A 21,197-nucleotide genomic window follows, 5' to 3' on the forward strand; every position below is an offset into this window, starting at 1 on the left:
CAGCTCCTGTAAGGTAACACCACCTTGGGTTTTCTGAATCAAAGGTTGAATTTGTAAATCAAATGATAGTTTAAATCCATTCAAAAAATCTGTAAAAGAATACAAAACTGATAATCATTATTACACTGTTTGAGTAGAGGCTCAGGCTCAAATCTCCAAGCTGACTATGAAGCTCACTCGGTAAACAGATTGATCATTGGAGTAAAATAGTTTCTCTTAAAAATAGTTTCTCTTTAGCAAAAGTTACTGAACTAAAATATCATTTTTCTCAGCATCTTTTCCCTTTCCTCCCCTACTTTCCTCACCCCCTTATAGTTTTTGAAAGTGCAAATCTCAATTACACCTCTGGGAAAAAGGTCTAGTGTTCACACTTCATCAAAGGGGGATCAAATACTTTAAACTGTTCTTTTTTAAAGTTAATGGTTTCCAGATCATCATTAGCCATATTTTATTTCTGAAGTGAGGGAAGTCAAGGTTTTGGAAATAAAAGCCACATTCAAAATTATTGCTGAAATTGCACGCACGACTTTGATCTAGTTATCAGATAAACTTCAAGTGAGGCTGGTAATGAGTCTGAATGCTGGCGCATTGACATGCTTGTATATACAAACATGGGAGTTCTGTGGGAGTTCTGGATAATTATTCCTATTACAGGGCATGGAATGATGTAATATTATTCTATGGTCATCAACCTGATGACTTGGAAGGGCCGCTGATCTTAGTGGGATGGCAATCCTCAACTGAATGAGTGAGGAGGAAGTGAAACCTCTTACCCAGGGAATCCTTCATCAATACGCTACAGATACAGTGTTTCAGGACCTCAATTTTAGGTCTGCTAAACAACAGGAAACCAGATCTAAATGTGAGGACATTTTGCCAATTGTCATTTGCATTGTGCAGAATGTAACCTGGAGTCCATGAACAAGTAAGATGTGTTCAGTGACTACTCTCTGTGAATGCATATGTAACCCAATGCATATGTGCAGAATCAAAACATAACAGCCTCCATATGCATTCTCGAGAGTGTCAAGCTTCCCTCTGCAATTGTCTAGTCATTTTGAATGTGGCTTTTATTTTCAAAACCTTGACTTCTCTCACTTCAGAAATGTGCTATCTATGTCAAAACTTTGTTCCATGTGTAGCTTTCCTTATCATGATTGCTTTTGCATAATACAGTCACATCTGGATTTAATGGAGTATTGTAAAGATTGTGTGCATGAATGATCGCACATTTAAGATCTACGGGCAGACCAGAATGTTTATATCTTACTCCCATTCCTTGATGTTGCAAAACTAGCCACTGTTAACCAGTTTAAATGTAAAGAATTTAATAATTGGCACTAGCAGCACAACCCCATGCAGATTTACTTGAGTCTAGGTTCACTATTTCCATTGGCTTAGACTAGAGTAACTGCATAAGATTGAGCAGTACACATTATGGTTGCCACATAGAGGTCAACTGAACATCCAACATGTGCTGACAGCTTGTGACTGAACATCTTACATGTGGTGACATACATATATTACAAGCAAATGGGGAAAAAAATGGCTGAAAAGGCATCATGTTATTCACAATGGTAATGGCCAAAAACAGGAGAAAGAACAAATGAATGTATATATTATGCACCTAATGATATTATGAATATACGTGTAAAGTTATACAACACAATAAAAGGTCCTGAATGACAATGGGCAGATGACCCCATTAGTGTTCTGGAACCATTCTAACCAAGCATCTGGTACCAGCCATTGTCAACAATAGGACATGGGGCTATGAGGGCCATTGGCCCACGTGTTCTTGCTCAAGTAAACTTTATCAGCTTGCATATCAGGACCAATTCCCATTCAGTATCAGCAAGTGCAGCTTCATTGAAGACAATAGCGTTGCCCCTACTGGGTCTGAATTTAGTTCACAGTAGGACTCTCTGTAAAGAGTATTACAACATTTATAGCGAGGGCAACACACTGTTTTTCCTCTATGACCTAAATACAATCTTCACTCGTACAAATGAATGTTTGACTATTTCACAATGTGCTTATTTGGTCATGGGGAAAGTTGTTCTGATAGCTGCCTAAGGCTGCTCTACATTTCCCTCCTTTCTTGGTTGACTGGAAGAATTATACTCAAGTCTCCTTTGTGCTATAATACTATTTGCCTCTCCAATTGGCCACACCACTTTTTGGCCTTTAGGTTTGCAACGCTTTCAACAAAACATTACCAATGAAGACAATCTGGATTCTAAAAAAAAATGGGGAGGGGGATCAGAATCATAGTCTTGTGTTCTGAAAGGACCTGAATCACTAGGGCTCTAGACTTAAGCTCAGTGTTTTACTTCTGGATTGATGGGAGCACCATTAAAAAGCCTTAGGCAGATACAGGTCAGCAGAACAGATTTCAGCTGAACTAGCTAGTGCTATCTCTTTGCAAATCCAGTACAAACGTATTTGGAATATACCCATCTGAACTCAATGTATGTTGCTTCTGAGTATTTTTACTTAGGATTGCACTGTAGAACTCATGGTGGCAGTTTTTACCATTGCTAAACCAAAGGCTGAAGTATATTACAGTGCAAACCTAAGCACAGTTACACCCTTCTTAAACCCTTTGACTTCAGTGGGCTTAGAAGGGTATAACTAGGGTTGCCAATCTCCAGGTGGTGGCTAGATATCTCCCGCTATTACAACTGATCTCCAGGCAACAGAGATCAGTTCACCTGGAGAAAATGGCCACTTTGGAAGGTGGACTCTATGGCATTATACTGCAGTGAAGTCCCTCCCCTTCCCAAACCCCACCCTCCTCAGGCCCCACCTCCAAAATCTCCAGGTATTTCCCAACCCAGAGCTGGCAACCCTAGGTATAACTCCATTTAGGATTGCACTGTTATTCTGTGAGGATGGAGCCAGTAGATCCAATTCTGCACCTTGCTTTTAAAGTCATTTCAAGACAGTTCTTGCAGAAGTCATATCCTTTCCGCAGACAGCTTTTGGAATTTTTTTTGCTATCCCTGAAATTCTTGTGGCCTGTATAACTCATCCCTTTGGGAAGTGCCCTTGAAAAGTTTAGTTCTTTTTCTAGGATCAAACCAATTTCTTCAGTCTGAGGATGTGAACATGGTCCTTGGAACTTTGAGGCCTGCCATTTGCTTGTATGACCCTTGCCCAGTGGCAGACCTACATTTTTGGGGCCCTGAAGCTTGAACTGTTATGGGGGCCCCTTCGCAACCAGCAACAATAGGGCAACATCCAACAAGGTCCAAAGGGCCTTGCTGCCCTTGAGGCCGAAGTGGTGGAGAACAGGGGGGGTGGGGTGGAGTCCTTGAAAATGGGCCATACAGTGATGAAATAAAACTACAGAACTATTAAGCAGTGCACCAACGAAGGATTTGAGGATCCAGCTGCCAAAATGTAGGCTGTGAATAGATTCTGGCGAGCTCAGTGAGCCCTTACAGCTGGGAGTTCGAGCGCTGCAAGCCCCCGAGAAAATTTTGAAATTTGACCAATTACAGGGACATTTTCAGGCCACGTGAAATGGGTATTAGAGCATATTTTAAAGTCAATATTAAGTACTTCAACCCATTGGCTTATGATACAATCACTAAAAAACTCCACTGATTTTGTTGAGAAATTCACTCATTAAAAAAAGTTGCTTCACGGGGCCCCTCCGGGATTAGGGGCCCTGAAGCTTTAACTTCATTAGTTTCACAGTAGATCCGCCTCTGCCCTTGCCCTTCCTGGATACCTAAATCTTCTGGGTAGTGACTGGCTGACTGGATTCGAGAAGTAGTTAATGTTTCCTTAAGAGAGGGAGTGATCACCCCAGCCTTGAAGCAAGTTGTGGTACATCCTAAAGAAGCCTACCCAGGATATCTCAATAATTATTGACCAGTCTTAAATGTTCCATTCTTGAGCAAGGTGATTGCATGGGTGGTGGCTGGACAACTCCAAGCCTTCCTGGACGAGGCAAATTGTTTAGATCTCTTCCAATCTGGTTTCAGGCCTGCTTATGGGACTGAAACAGCCTTGGTCACCCTGGTGGATGACTTGCATGGGGAAATGGACAGAGGGAGTACAACTCTGTTGATTCTCCTGGACCTCTCATCAGTTTTGGATACCATCAGTCATGCTATCCTTCTGTACTGCCTATCTGGACTAGGATCAGGAGGCACTGTTCTGCAGTGGTTCTAGTCCTACCTGAAGGGTAGGTTTCAGAGGGTAGTGCTGGGGGACTGCTGTGCAGCCCCTTGGACTATGGCCTATAGGGTTCCCAAAGTTCCATCTTGTCCCCTATGCTCTTTAACATCTACAGCTCATCCAGAGATTTGGGCTAGTTTGTCACCAATATGCAGATTACACTCAGCTCTTTCTTGCACTTCCAGCTGATCTCAGGGATGCTGTAGAAACCCTGAAACAATGCCTAGAGACAGTTTGGGAGTGAATGCAGGCTAGTAAACTGAAGCTTAATACTGATAAATGGAAGCGCTACTAGTGCGCAGAAGGTCTGACCCAGGATTTAACCCCATTCTGGATGGGGTTGCACTCCCCTTGAAGGAACTAGTCTATAGTCTGGAGGTGCTCTTGGACCCATGCCTACTGCTGGATAAACAGGTGGCAGCTGTGACCAAGAGTGCATTTTACCACCTTCGACTGGTTAGCCAGCTTCGGCCTTTCCTGGGCAGATAAGATCTGACCACTGTGGTGCATGGCCTGTTTACTTCTAGATTAGATTACTGCAATGCACTTTACATAGGGCTGCCCTTGAAAACTGCTTGGAAACTTCAATGGGTACCGAACGCTGCAGCCAGGATGTTCTCCAGAGCTCTCTCCCCAGAGATTTTAATCTGTCTTCTGTTGCTTTCTTCTGCCAGCGGTTGTTTTGTTTGACATTCCCTCAATGATCCCTTCTTCCTAACCATTGTTTTATGTTTTGTATATATTTTAGCTGTTTTATATGTATTTTAACTCTGTTTTTTTAAAACCCTTTTAAAAGTTGTTTTAATGAGGTTAGTTTGGGAGGAGCGTTGATTTTAATGGTTTTCAAATGTATTTTATTATGTATGTTTTACATTGTAATCCTCCTTGACAGGCCTTGTAAAGGCAGAAAGGCAGGATATAAAATAAATGAACCATTTCTGCCAGCAGTTATACCTTTGAACACTTACCTGTGAGTAAGCCCCATTAAACATAGTCGTAATTACTCCTCAGTAGACGTGCAAACAATTGCACTGTTCAGGATCTCAGTCCCTCACCCAGAGTTTGTAGGTGCCCCTTCAAATGCCTCCGAGACAGCAGGATTAGCTCTTTCTGCACCTTCTTCTGCAGAGCCTGTTCCCTCTTTGACTACTAACAAGTAGTAAATTGGATTTGTTGGTTGTGAAGTCAGATTACAAGCAGGGGTAGGATTGTCAGGTCCTTCTTCACCACTGGTGGGAGATTTTTGGGGTAGAGCCTGAGGAGGACGGGGTTTGGGGAGGGGAGGGACCAATGCCATAGAGTCCAAATGCCAAAGCGGCCATTTTCTCCAGGTGAACAAATCTCTATTGGCTGAAGATCAATTGTAATAGCAGAACCTGGAGGTTGGCAACCCTAAGCAGGGGTGGTCTACTGATTCTGGAGCCTTAGGTAAAACTCAAGGATAGAAGAAAAAGAGTTGCCGACTTTCTCTACCACTTAAGGAAGAATCAGACTGGCTTACAGTCACCTTCCCTTCCCCTCCCCACAACAGACATCCTGTGAGGTAAGTGGGGCTGGGAGAGTGTGACTAGCCCAAGGTCACCCAACTGCTTCATGTGTAGGAGTGGGGAAACAAATCCAGTTCATCAGATTAGCATCCATTGCTCATGTGGAGAAGTGGGGAATCAAACCTGGTTCTCAAGATCAGAGTCTACTAGGGCTGTTGAATTAAAATTTTTTGGTATAGTTCGGATTCGGCTGAATTCGGCCCGTTTAGATTCGGGATATGCCGAAGTCCGAACTCCCCCGCTTTGGGTCCGTGCAATTCGGTGGGAATTCAAAGTTCGGGAAAAAAATTCGGCCAAATAAAGCCATTAAAAACACAACCACGCCTTTCCGTGGCTCTGGGGCGGCATTTTTGGGGGTAGAGGTCCCAAACTTTCAGCAGAGCTTTAAAGGACGTTTCTTGAAAGACCCCCCAAGTTTTGTAAAGATTGGGTCAGGGGGAGCTGAGATATGGGCCCCGAAAGGGGTCCCCCCACCCTTAATGTGCATCTCTGAGCAGAGCTTGCCGCCCACGCACAAAGCTCCCAGCCCCGACAAACAGCTGAGAAGTTTGCAAAGCATTGCAACACAACTGCAAAGCAACACGACAGCAACACCTTTGCAACTGTGCAAATCAACACCTGACACCTGGGAGTTTGCAAACCATGGAAAGGGACAGAGGCAGCTAGCTATGCATAATGAGCAGGAGGGGTGGAATTTCCCCTTTTGCATGGGACTCCAAATGCATTCTTTAAGTCACCATTTGAAAACCAGTTTTGAGCAAGCATCCAAATACACCTAACCGCTCTTATGAATGAGGGAAAACCTGAAGACACACAACTGAAACCCCCCCCTCAAACCAGGGAGAGAGAGACTCGAGGGGGAACACACACCCCAGGCAGAACCTGCAAAAGCCCCCTTTGGCTTCCCCACCCCACCCACAGAAACTGCTCCCTCCCCACACACACACACAGACTCTGCTTCCCCCCCCACACACACATATAGGAGAAAAATTATAGATTAAAGCCCCCAAAGGGGTCTTACTGTGGCTGTCTTCTGTTCCATCAGGAGGGGCTGGGGAGGACTGGGTAATCCAAGATGATTCCATTTAGGCACGGGACGTTTTGCTCTGGAGATGCATACAGGATCCCATTCATCCCAATAGGAGAAAGGGGAAAGGGGAAAGCCCATATCTCGGGACCCCCTGACCCAATGTTTACAAAACTTGGGTGGTCTCTTAAGAAGGCTTGTCTGAAGCTCCGCTCAAAGTTTGGGATCTGCACCCCCAAAAATGTGCCCCCTGCAGCCATGGAAAGAGAAAAGGGGGGAGCCGATATTTCTGCCCCCACTGAACACATCTTTACAAAACTTGGGTGGTATCTTAAGAAGGATTGTCTGAAACTATGCTGAAAGTTTGGGGGCTGTATCCCCAAAAAAGCGCCCCCTGCAGCCACGGAAATGGAAAAGGGGGGAGGGAAAAGGGGTGGAGCCCATATCTCGAGACCCCCTGACCCAATGTTTACAAAACATGGGGAATATCTTAAGAAGGCTCATCTGAAGCTCCACTGAAAGTTTGGGGTCTGTACCCCCCAAAATGCACCCCCTGCAGCCATGGAAAGAAAAAAGGGGGGAGCCCATATCTCGGGACCCCCTGACCCAATGTTTACAAAACTTGGGTGGTCTCTTAAGAAGGCTTGTCTGAATCTCTGCTGAAAGTTTGGGGTCTGTACCCCAAAAAATACGCCCCCTGCAGCCACAGAAAGGAGTGAATATGCACAAGCACCCCCCCACACACACAAACACGAGGATTTCCCTCTCTCTCTCTCTCTCCCCGGCCGGGCTGCACATCAGCTGATTCCTCCAGTACTCAATCCTGACTGATTGGCCAGAAGAAGACCCAGCTTGGCCACCGATTGGCCGGGGAAGGAGAATGCTGCTTACTGACGGTTATGCTGCTTACTGCCGCCCCGAATTGGCCGGATTTATTTGTGAACTCCCGAACTCGCTGAATTCGGCTCCCCGGTTGCCTGCCATTTTTGAGTTCGGTTCGTCCTGAACTAAAAACCACCGAATCAGGGGAAATTTGGCTGTTTTTCAGTTCGGGCCGAACCGAATCAACAGCCCTAGAGTCTACCACTCCAAACCACTGCTCTTAACCACTACACCAAGCTGGCTCTCTATCAGCTGGAGATCAGTTGTAAAAGTGGGAGATCTCCAGCCACCACCTGGAGGTTAGCAGTTCTAAATATAACAGTGATTAATGAATGTTCATTTCTTTTTTTACATTTGTTTATATGTTTTCAATCCTGCGTTTTGCTTTGGCTTTCTATTGTGTACTACTGTTGTATGCAATTTATACTGTTCACATATAACATTGATTCACTGCTACACAAGTAATGTTGAAAATTTTGGATGGGAAAAATTCAATGTAAAGAGCCAGACAAAGGTGCCAAAAGAAACACTCAAAGGTTTGATCTTCACAAAGGAAGCTGAAAGTGGGACTTTCCTATCAAATCAGCAGGGATAAGAAATCTGAAATAATCTCTTAAATGTGCAGGGAAGCCTGGTGGCTGAAACCTCAAACCTGGCCTTGAGACATTTAAATAGCCCAAACTCTTAGGCGAGGACTTCTATGGTGTGCAACCTACAAAAACCAATGAAATACTAAAATATAATTGGATTTAATCTGGCATATGGGTGGATTTAATAGGACTAAAGTTGCAATGCTAACTTGCATGGAATCAATGGGTTGCACTTCCATGTAATGTGTTTACAGTCTTGATGAAAATAGACTTCAATCAATTGGATTTAATCAGCTAAATCCCATGACTTGGCTTGACTAGTTTGTTGATCAAACAGTTAGTCTTGTTAAATGTAGCCAGATCTTCTACTAACCCCATTCTGCCACGCCATAAACTGTTGTGTTTTTTTTAAAAAAGTTCTTTAATAGAAAGCTTCAAAAAGGCTTCGGATACAGCTGCTATAAAGTTAATGAAAAAAATAATGACCTTTACATCAAGAAAAAAAAGTTCAATGTAAAATTTAACAAAAGCAACATCAAAAAGATAGTGAAGTCAGTCTCTTTCTTATCAGTTAGCCAAACATCTGTTAATGTGAAAATACTTACCAATAGGCAATTATTATTCCTTACTAATCATGGGGAGGATCCCTTTCAAAAGAGGGACTGCTCCAAAATGCCGTCACTGAACTAGATTAGAACAGGGATATTGATTTGCTACAAATGCTTATATACCTTGCACAGTTGGTTTTGTTAGCTAACACAGTATTGGCTATGCTAAGAGAACCGCAGATCCTTCACACAGTGTGTTATCTGTTTAGGTTCATTGTGTTTTCTTTATGTGATTTCCCCCTTCCCTCCTCCTGCCCTCAGTCAGAAAAAAAACTATTAGGAGAGAGACAGATTTCTCTAATGAGCCTAGAGGTAATGCAAAATTCATGTGGTTTCACCTGCAGCTTCGTAGGGCACACTACGCAAACAATAACAACAAAAGGGGGGATTTCTTACAGTTTGCTTACAGTTAACAGTAGAAGCAAGAACCCTGGTTGCCATTGGGCATCATGACCCACTTGTTCATTTTTAGGAAGAAGTGGATACTTTCCATGGGAGAAGCTGAAGCGTCGGATTTGTTCCTTGGAGCATTAATAAAAGGGCTCAGTTAGCTTCATCTCATTATTTTACTATGAGTATTGACTTTGGCCTAGAGTCATGTATAGATAAAATGGTGCAAGGGCTTGTCCTAAGTGATTACTCAGAATTACAAATCATTTCATGTGTAACTGAATACTGTAGTCTTGCTGGCACCCTGCCCCTTGCTTCTGCCCCCCTCTTTCCCACCCACATCTCCTCCGCTTCTGTAATAAGACCAAGAATTTAGCTTTGGTGGAAGAAGCAATTAGTCTTGTTCTCAGGGAGACAAATTTTAATTTTCCTGGAGTGAGGAAAGCATACTTGCCTATCACAGAATGTTATGTCAACAACAATTTCAGGGAGAAAATCGCCAATAGGTGGGTCACTAGCAGGCAATAAAAGAGCGGACGGTTCATAAGTATACAAGTGTCTTTTCCACCCAACACTGTAAACTCTGTGAGACAGGTAGGTTTTTTTCCCAGGGTTTGTAATTTGCTCATCACATCTGATCATGTATAAAGGTTACCACCTAAATGTATGTGTTTTAAAAAGAAATGAAGAAGCAAGTGAGAAAGATAAATTTTTCGTAGATGTGGGATTCTAAAAGCCCATTATTTTTAAGAGTACAGAAAGGATCAATAAAATAAAGGGACACATAAAAGCACTCAGCACATCCAAATAAAATAAAATAAAACAGAAGGCATAAAGTTCATCTTATAAAGTGGTGGATGAGAGATGATGAGCACACAGTCTTCTCTAGAAAATACCAGGCCTCCAGAGGGCACCTTCTGTTCTATACTTTAGTCATTTTTCCCTGAGCAAAGCCTCAGCACTTCTTCCCAGATTTGTTTTACATCTGGGCTTTATTGGAAGATGGGGAGGGGGAGGGGGAATCTTGAAACAGTTTCAGAGCACAACGACTTATGAGCAGGCTTATAATTTGGTATATGGCCATGTTACATAGCATCGAATTCCTATAAGGCCAAATTCCTGTAAGCTATCAATTTCCACCACTTTCGCAATCCAGTAAACTGTAAAAGTACCTTTTTGATGCATCCCGGTTCAGAAAACATGTAGGCATGCATTACAAACACACATCACTCCCCATTACATTTCCACAAAGTTATGTAACTGGGTAGTGCTTGCATGAAATAAGCACTTCATATTAAGGCAACACATATTGTAAAGGCTAGAATTAAATATGATTCCCAGGCTAACAAGAATGCAATTCTAAACATTCCTAAGCTCACTGATTTCTACACGCCAGAATTATGTAACTCTGGGATTGCACTCCAAATCATTCAAATAGTATTTGAAATAATTGTCCATGCAGTTCTTTTATGTTTGTGTATATTTGTAAATAATCGAGATATAAGATTACCCATGGCACTGGGGCAAAAATATTTATAGTGTTAGTACCATTCAGTGATATGATTTCCATTGAGAGCTTGGGAAAGAATGGGTTTTCAGGAACAGAGGAGGACCAGCCTACTAATATCATCAAAGTCGTTGGTGGGGTGACAGCAAGGGAAACAGCAATGCTTAAAAAGCCCAACTTGCCAGTCAGAAACCTGAGTGAGACAACTGTGAAACTTAGCCGGTCACTGTGTGAAACAGGATGCTGGACTGGTCTGATCCAAGAGGATATGTCTTACCTTTTTATGTTTTTTTCAGGTAAAATTGTATCCTTATTTTGTCCCTAGTTTACATTTTGGGAGATGGTAGGAATGTTGTTTTGTTTTGAATTATTAGTGTTCTTGTATATGTATCAAACTTTTCAGCCACACTCACCCAATCCTAAGCACATTGTCTAAAGAATGAAACCAAATGACCTCAGTAATATGCTTAAGATTGTCTGGAACACTATGCATGGAAATGGAATGTAGGAATCCGCATTACAGTGTATATAAGGCCCTGATCTGGATGGCCCAGGCTAGCCTTATCTCATCAGACCTAGTGTTGCCGAGCACTAGGAAGTGGGAGAAGTACTTGGTATTTTCCTGTGGATATTGAAATGGACATCTACTGAAAACTTCATGAATCATAACATATATAAAGAAAAAAGCAAACTGTGACAAGTTCTGTAAACATACACAAACACATTATGGTTTATTATAGGACAACAATCTGGGCAGTCTGAATACAAAGTGCTCAACTTTCCAGTTTCGCCTCCACGCCCCAACACATCCACTTAGATTTCCCAAGAAAACAAAATACTACTTGGAAAAAAATGAGAAAATTGGATTGTATTAGTAAAGGTGCAACAGTTCACTTATGACATCAGCATGCGCTGGCGACTTTTAATATGTTAGGGCTAAGCAAAGCAGACTTGGAATGACAATTTGGATCAAGATTTTAGTTTTTTTGGGGGGGCGTTGAATACATGCTGGTGTTCCTAAATGTATGGTGGCTGGTGCTCTGGATTTGGGCATCCATTTTGAGTTGAAAGTTTAATGCAACTGCACAGTAGTGCTAAAGCACCTGCACAAAAAGAAAAAAATGGGATTGTCCTGCACTGTCACCCACCATGTCACGGTTTATGTCTGACCCCCACCAGGAATACTACATTTTGCAGTACTATGCAGAATAAATACTACTGAAATGACAAGGGGGAAAATGATGGGGGGGGGAGGCATGCAGAATGATTTCTCAGAAAGCATTTCCAAGCAACATGATTTGACCACTGGGACAATCTGTGGTAAACTGTGCATGCAGAGAAGGCCCTAAGTGAGCTGTGACTTGATAGCACTTTACACAAGGTAAATGGATGCATACAGATGCATAATGTCAGTAACATCACAGCTAGGTGTTTTTGGGCCCTGGCACAAACACTTGTATTCTAGGGCTGTTTAAAAAAAATTCGGTAAAATTCGGATTCAGCAAAATTCAGCCCGTTTTGATTCAGGAAATGCCAAAGTCCGAACTCCCCTGATTTGGATCCGTGGAATTTGGCACAAGATTCAGAGTTCGAGGAAAAATTCGTCCATTTAAAGCCATTAAAAACACATTCGTGCCTTTCTGCGGCTCCGGGGAGGGGCATGTTTGGAGATAGAGGTCCCAAACCCTTCTTGCAAGAACCCCCAAGTTTTGTGAAGATTGGGTCCCCTCAAGCTACACTGAAATTTTGGGACCTCTACCTCCAAAAATGCCCCCCCCCCGGAGCCGTGGAAAGCCGTGAATGTGTTCTTAATCGCTTTATTCCAATGGGCAGATTGGGTGGAGCCCTTCCGGGCCCCATATGTCGGGGGCCCCTGACCCAATCTTCACAAAACTTGGGGGTTCTTGCAAGAAGGGTCCCCTCAAGCTACACTGAAATTTTGGTACCTCTACCTCCAATTATGCCCCCCCTAGCCGCGGAAAGCCGCGACTGTGCTGTAAATGGAATAAAGATGCACATTAAGGATGGAGGGACCTCTTCCGGGCCCCATAACTTTGGACCCCCTGACCCAATCTTCACAAAACCTGGGGGTCCTTGCAATAAGGGTCCCCTCAAGCTACACTGAAATTTTGGGACCTCTACCTCCAAACATGCCCCCCCCGAGCCATGGAAAGGCGCGAATGTGCACATGCACCCACCCATGGGGGTCTCTCTCTCACACAAACAGACACTCTCTCTTTCTCTCCCCAGGCCACACAGCAGCTGGGCTCATGCACTCAACCACGACTGATTGGCCAGAAGAAGACCCAGTTTGGCCACCAATTGGCCACGGGAAAATGCTGCTAGTTGCTTACTAACTGACAGTTATGCTGCTGATACGGAGCCCCCAAATTTGCCAAATTTATTCAGCAATCGCGCCGAACTTGCCAAATTCAGTTAATCGTTTTCCCGCATTTTTTGAATTCGGTTCCATCTGAACTAGAAACCGCCAAATTGGGGAAAATTCGGCTGTTTTTCGGTTTGGGATGAACCGAATCAACAGCCCTGTTGTATTCCCAGACACCTATTTTTTGTTTGTTTGACTACAACATAAATACTCTAAATCACTTCAAAATTCTGGCAATATTGCACTGTCCCTACATTTCTCTTATCTCCCACCTCCTACTGTTATGAGAGGGCAATAAAATCCACTATGAAAGCTGGTATAGTGTGGTGGTTAGACTGTTGGCCTAGGATCTGGGAGAGCCAGGTTTGAATCCCCACTCTGCCTTGCAAATTTGCTAGGTGAGTAGGGTTTAATGAAACCAAATTATTTGGGTCCTTCAGATAACGTTTAAGAAACTAAATAAATGTGTTAGAGAAAATGTGTAAGGATAGTTTCAGGTGAGGTAGCTGTGCTCGTTTGCAGTAGCAGAACAAAAACGGAATCTAGTATCACCTTAAATAACAACACAATTTTCTAGGGTATAATATTTCATAAGTCAAAGCTTACTGATGATATGAGTGTTCACTCACAAAAATGTATACCCTGGAAAATGTTACTGGTCTTTAAAGTAATACTGCATTTGAATAGTGAAAACATGTTTGTGTGTGTGCATGTGTGCAGAGAGGGAGATGCCTATCTCATCTATAGTTCTATAAATTTGGGTGGTTTTTTTGTTAATGTATACACTGTTTTTTGAAAGGGAAACCAAAGTAATTTAAACTAATTGTATCTGTTGCATGCTGATTGTTTTAAAGACTTTCAACCATTGGGTGCACAGTTTGAAACTTTATCCCTTTGGTTAAAATTCCTAAAGATTTCTGTACTCTTTGACCTGTTTTTAACCTTTGATATGATTAATTTCATTGTTTATGCTACACATATGGATGTGGAATTTTGATTCCTGGAAAAGAGGTTAATTTCAAAGTTTCTAGACAAACCCTGTATGTGAAATGTATCTGGTTATTATAATTGCTAGCTGGTGTACACAAAAAGGCTGCAATCCTGCATGTAGTTAGGCTACTTACTTCCCATTTAATTCAACTGGATTTAAGAGGCCTGTGTTCACAATTCCAGTCTAGGCCAATTGTTACTCATGACTACTTTGATTGTCATGATGTATGTTTTATACTATGGTCTAGACCTTTTTAAACAGGGGGACAGTTCACTATCCCTCAAAAACTGTTGGGGGCCGGACTATAGTTTGAAAAAAATATGAACAAATTCCTATTCACACTACACATATTTTATTTGTAGTGCACAAAAAACAAGAGAAACAATGCAATATTTAAAATGAAGAACAATTTTAATCAACATAAACTTATAATATTTCAATGGGAAGTATGGGCCTTCAAGCAGGGGATTATGCCTGCAATACTGACAGAGGCCAGAGAGGGCAGCACTCTTTTTTACTGAACGAGACCCTTGGTCCATCAAAGTCGGTATTGTCTACTCTGACTGGCAGCAGCTTCTCTTTTACACCACCCACTACCTGACCATTTTAGCTGGAGATGCGGGGAAATGAACCTGGGTCCTTCTGCATGTCAAGCAGGTGCTCTACATTGGAGCCACAGCCCGCCCCCAAACAGGCTTGTGGACATTTCCCCGCACTAGTTTGCTACAGTTTTTCCTCGGGATGAAGCCTGCCCCGCTTTAGCCTATCAAGACCCGAAGGCTTCGCTCCGCCAGGGAAACCTCGCCTGGCTGTTGAGCTACTGAGGGAGGGAAAGGCAACCCCTGGCGGCTTGAGAACGGGGCCAGACTAGCTCCAGGACCAGCTCGGTTTCAATCCTGCGCAGGCTTCAGTTTGGAAGCAAGTTCCACTGCAAAGCTCGGGGCTTCGCTTTCCACTGAGGGTCGGCTGGGATCCCGAGGGGTCGTGTGGCGCTCCCCATTCCAACCCCTTCCCATCCAGCCTTTGCTTTCATGTAGGCATGCCTCGGCTCAGCCTCGAAACGGTGGCCCCTCCAATGGCCCAAAGTGTCACGGCTGTTGGCATTTTGCAAATGGGCGCCCCGCAGCTCTTGGGACTGCCTCCGCACCATGCCAGGGCTGCTGTTTGGGTGGCCCTCAGCCGCTGTGCTCGGTGCAGCCCTTGGGGGGCTCCTCGGTGCAGCCGACTGACGCCTGTCCTTCGCGCCCGCTCCACAGCCATGAGGAGGCAGGGCGAGTGGCTGGAGTGCGGCGCTGCGGCCACCCCGGGAGAGGGCGGCGGACCCCCAGTGGGGCCCTCCTGTGTGTAGGGAGCTGGGAGGAAATGATCTGTCATCACTTCCTCCCAGCATTACCTTGCGGCTACAATTTTTTAAAGGGGCCGGGTTCAGGACCCTGACGGGCCCGATCCAGCCCGTGGGCCGTAGTTTGAGGACCCCTAGTCTAGACTGTTACAAGATTATTTGTCTGTGTGTATGGATGGTAAACTTTTCCAATTTTGCAATGATGTTGTCCAGTAAAGGAGGGTACATTTTAAAAACTTTGGTAGCACTGTGGAAAAAGTTACACAAATTGTGTTCTGGGATTATTTTTCTACCCTGAGCCAATGGATCTGGGGGAGAAATTCCAATGGATCTGGGGGAGAAAAAATATGTCTCTCAATGGAAAAAAAGGAGGTGGCAGACAACATCATGTTTTACAATACTGTTCTGCTCATGGTTGGATGCAAGTCCCAGGCCACAACTGGTCTCCCAGGAAGGGTTCTTGGGTTCCAGTCCAAAGTTAAAGTCCAGGGTTGAGTAGCACAGTCCAGAATCACAGTCCAAACGCAGTCCAGGGTCAGATAGCAAGGTTCCAAGAGATCAGCAAGTCAGGCAACTGGTAGGCAACTGATTTCCTCCCAACCCTAGCTTTTACTTTGTTGTGTGAAGAATATAAAAGTTTAATGGCTAAACAAATATTGTACTTTTATTTACAAAACTACTAGATAAGATCTATTTACTATTAGAATCAAAGTTTTATTTAATTCTCAAACCAATGTTACAGTCTTCTTTCTGAATTTGATCCAATAGTGTAGCTGCATCCAAGGGGTTGATCAAAACAACCCTTTCCACTCATGGAGGAATGTTCTGCAAATGAAAATTCACCTTTCATTCACAGAAAGTGCTTTTCATGAGTGAAATGAGTATCTCTGTCAAGAGAAGAAAACCTTTGAGTCTAATCCAATTATGCTATGCACATTTTAGAAGCTGCCAAGCCACACCTTCAAACAAATTTTAATAAAAATTAGATCTTTCACTTCTGTATAAAGTGTATACATAAATACTTGTCATGAGATAAAACTTCAATTTGTTCTCAGAGTATAAGCAAGGTACAGAGGTAGTCAACAACTTGTAATGAGATCCTAAACATGTTTACTTGGGAAAATGTGCAGATTTGCCTCAGGTAAAATTTGCTATGAAGTACCAGAGAAGTGCAGAATCATATAGTGAAAGCTAACAGCACTGGATTTATAACATAACTAGAGTTATAAGAAACAGTTAACACTTTGAGTTATCATCAGGGCAATTAGTTCTTGGGTCAAAGAATCTCCAGAGGCATTCAAAGAATAGATGATGCCTAGTTGTATAACATGATTACAAGTACCTCAAATATGAGGAAAAATTATCAGGAAAGTATGCTGTAAGACTTTTTTCAGTATGGTATGATGGCAACTGAAGCAATTCAGGACGTCTGTGCTGTAAATATTGATACATGGTATTGTGGCCACATACCAGAAGAGCAATTGATTATAAAAATTCTAACATGTGTACTTGTCATGACTTGTCAGGTCTTTTCAGGGAAGAAACTAAAAAATGTTATTGTGTTTTTAATGCCTTTTATGCATGGGTTGGATCTCCCTGCTTGGACCTGGGTTCATTGCACATTAATGTAACTCAATTTGGGGGAAACTGTATGCATTGGCTTGAATGATCAGGGACGAAACTGTGTGCTAATTGAGCCATGAATACAGAAAACCAGTCTCCCAAGCTCAAATCAAGCCCCACCCCTTTAAATGCTGTTCTGTAATTGGCTTACCGTGAGAGAAGATTTCCTTCCCCCCAAACCCAACTGGCATATAAAAAAGCATTTTAAGAACAAAAAACAAAAAACGGAGCAATCTGAAAGAAGGGGGGGAGAAATCCAAACCTTGTTTTTAAAAAGCCTTTCTTTTGCTCAGAAAGAGTTCCAAGGTAGCAGGAAGCACTTGAATCCCTGCCTCTTTACACAATGCTTCATAGAAGATTGGCTTCTCTCACAGCCAATCACGAATTGCTAAAAATGCAAGATCCAATAAAATCCTGACTTGTCTTGCTGACAACTTCCTATTCCAGAAGGTGGGCAGGGAAACAAGGGGGTCTGCTATCTTAGACTTGATTCTCACCAACAGGGAAGAACTGGTCAATGAGGTTGAAGTAGTAGGCACCCTGGGTAGTAGTGACCACGTACTCTTGGAATTTACAATCTTGGGGAAAGGAAAATCTGTACGTAGTCAGACATATAGGTTGGACTTTAAAAGAGCAAATTTTAACAAACTTAACCTTATGCTAGGTTAGGACCGTTGAAATTGTTTTTTGGTACAGTTCAGCTTCGGCAAAACTCGGCCCTTTTAAATTCGGGCTGTGCCGAAGTCCGAACTCCCCCACTTCGGATCCATGAAATTCGGCGCGAGATCTGGAGTTCAGGGGAAAATTCGGCCCCCATGCGCGCCTTCAGGGGGCTTCCCTGAAGGCACGCGGGGGGCCCTTTAAACAGATCTGCGCCTCCCAGCTGGGAGGCGCAGATCTGTTTAAAGGGCCCCCCGCGCACCTTCAGCGAAGCCCCCTGAAGGCGCGAGTGGGGGGGGGAGCCTGACGGTTATGCTGCTAAGCAGAACCCCGAATTTGCTGAATTTATTTGCTGAACACCCTGAAGTCGGGGAATTCGGCTCCCCCGTTTCCCGCCTTTTTTTTAATTTGGTTTGTCCTGAACCGGAAACCGCCAAATCGGGGGAAATTCGGCGGTTTTTCAGTTCAGGATGAACCAAATCGACAGCCCTATGCTAGGTAGAATCCCTTGGTAGAAATACTTAAGGAAAAAAGAGTTCAAGAAGGGTGGGCATTTCTTAAAAATGAAATACTGAAGGCGCAATCCCAAACCATTCCTATGGGAAGGAAAAATGGGAGGAGCCTAAAGAGGCCAGGGTGGCTCTATAAACAGCTTTGTAAAGAGTTAAGAAATAAAAAAGACTTCATTTAGGAAGTGGAAGGAGTGCCTTATAACCAAAGAGGAATATAATTAGTGCTTGTAGGGAGAGTGTTAGGAAAGCTAAAGCTCAGTATGAACTTAGGCTAGTGAGAGATGCTAAATGCAACAAAAAAGGGTTCTTTTCCTATGTATAGAGTAGGAGTAAGAACAAGGACAAGATAAGCCCATTGCGTGGACCAGAAAGTGAAATTGTAACAGGAGATGAAGAGAGGGAAGAACTCTTCAATTCCTACTTTTCCTCAGTCTTTTCTCATGAGGGAAGTGGTGCTCAACATGGCATAAACAGAACATGTGATGAGGGAAGGGATTTGCAGCCTAGAATTGGCATTGGGGTAGTGCACAAACACCTGGTTTCTTTAAATGAAACAAAATCCTCTGGGCCAGATGAATTGCACCCAAGGGTACTCAAAGAACTTGCAGATGTAATTTCTGAACCCCTACCCATTATTTTTGAAAAGTCTTGGCAAACAGGTGAGGTACCAGAAGACTGGAGGCGGGCAAATGTTGTCCCCATCTTCAAAAAGGGGAAAAATGAGGATCCGGGTAACTACCGACCCATCAGCTTGACTTCTATACCAGGAAAAGTGTTCGAACAAATCATCAGTCAGTCCTTGAGCATTTAGAAAGGATGGATCTGATCACTAAGAGCCAGCACGGGTTTCTCAAGAATAAGTCATGTCAGACTAATCTTATCTCCTTTTTTGAGAAAGTTACTACCTTGCTGGATCAGGGGAATGCCGTAGACATAGTTTATCTAGATTTCAGTAAGGCTTTTGATAAGGTTCCACATAGTATTCTAGTTGACAAATTGGGAAAATGTGGGTTAGATCCTATTATTGTTAGGTGGATCTGCAATTGGTTGACAGATCGTATCCAAAGAGTGCTAGTTAACGGTTCCTCATCCACTTGGAGAGAAGTGACTAGTGGAGTTCTTCAGGGATCTGTGCTGGGCCCTGTGTTGTTCAACATCTTTATACATGATTTGGATGAAGGAATAGAGGGGATGCTTATTAAATTTGCAAATGATACTAAATTGGGAGGGGTAGCAAATACGGTAGAAGACAGAGCCAAGATGCAGGATGATCTTGACAGGCTGGAGAAGTGGGCTAGAACTAATAAAATGCACTTCAACAAATGTAAAGTTCTGCATTTAGGTAGGAAAAATCAAATGCATAATTATAGGATGGTGGAGACTTGTCTTAGCAGTAGTGTGTGTGAAAAGGATCTTGGGGTCTTAGTAGACCAAACATTAAACATGAGTCAGCAGTGTGATGCAGTAGCTAAAAAGGCAAATGCAGTCTTGGGCTGCATCAACAGAAGTATAGTGTCCAGATCACGCGAAGTGATGGTATCGCTTTACTCCGCTCTGGTTAGACCTCAACTAGAGTACTGTGTTCAGTTTTGGGCACCACAATTTAAAAAAGATGTAGACAAGCTGGAACGTGTCCAGAGGAGGGCAACAAAGATGGCGAGGGGTCTGGAGACCAAGTCCTATGAGGAAAGGTTGAAGGAGCTGGGTATGTTTAGCCTGAAGAGGAGAAGACTGAGAGGGGATATGATAACCATGTTCAAGTACTTGAGGGGCTGTCATATCGAGGATGGTGCCAAGTTGTTTTCTGTTGCCCAAGAAGGTCGGACCAGAACCAACGGGTTGAAATTAAATCAAAAAAGTTTCCGTCTAGACATTAGGAAGAATTTTCTAACAGAGCGGTTCCTCAGTGGAACAGGCTTCCTCGGGAGGTGGTAAGCTCTCCTTCCCTGGAGGGTTTTAAGAAGAGGTTAGATGGCCATCTGTCAGCAATGCTGATTCTGTGACCTTAGGCAGATGATGAGAGGGAGGGCATCTTGGCCATCTTCTGGTCACTTGGTGTGGGGAGGAGGTAGTTGTGAATTTCCTGCATTGTGCAGGGGGTTGGACTTGATGACCCTGGTGGTCCCTCCCAACTCTATGATTCTGTGAGTCTATGATTCTATGTACGAATAGGGTTCTTCACCTCTTCACCACCAGCGGGAGGTTTTTGGGGTTGAGCTTGAAGAGAGTGGGGTTTGGGGAGGGGAGGGACTTCAGTGCCATAAAGTCCAATTGCCAACGCGGCCATGACCTCCAGGTGAACTGAGCTCTATCAGCTGGAGATCAGTTATTATAGCAGGAGATCTCCAGCTACTACCTAGAGGTTGGCAACCCTAATGTATGAACTACAGTTTTATTTCTGGATATTCCAAAACTGCATCTGTTTGACCCACCTTTGCAAAGTAACTAAACCTTTGTATTAAGAACCCCTCTTTGCTAGTCTCATGCCAGTTGGAAAAGCAAAAGAGAGGGCTGTGATGACGAGATTTTAATTGTCTGTAAAATACAGTTACCACCTTGTGGCAAAAACATATTTTCAATTGTCATTTCTGACTAGGGTTTTGTAGTTAAGCAAACCTGTGAGGTGGAAGATTTTGCTATGGAGTTTTCTTGCCACTTTGCTAAATATACAGTACGTAGCTCTTTACTCTCTTTTAAAACTTAATAACACTTTACAACTTCTATCATAACCCCATAATTGAATGTGTGTAATGATTCTTAGAGATGGGTGGTCTAGGGCTGGCACAGATGGCCAGTGTGCTGGTGTCGTAAATGACCATTTTATAGATGGATAATGTACTAGAGTCATAATTCTTTATTGCGGATGGTTATTGCTCTCGATCATGACCCTTGGATATTGAGAGTCAGTTTTTAATATCACAACCATTTAGAGAGGTTAATG

Source organism: Euleptes europaea, chromosome 6, assembly GCF_029931775.1.
Source record: "Euleptes europaea isolate rEulEur1 chromosome 6, rEulEur1.hap1, whole genome shotgun sequence".
Classification (NCBI taxonomy): domain Eukaryota; kingdom Metazoa; phylum Chordata; class Lepidosauria; order Squamata; family Sphaerodactylidae; genus Euleptes; species Euleptes europaea.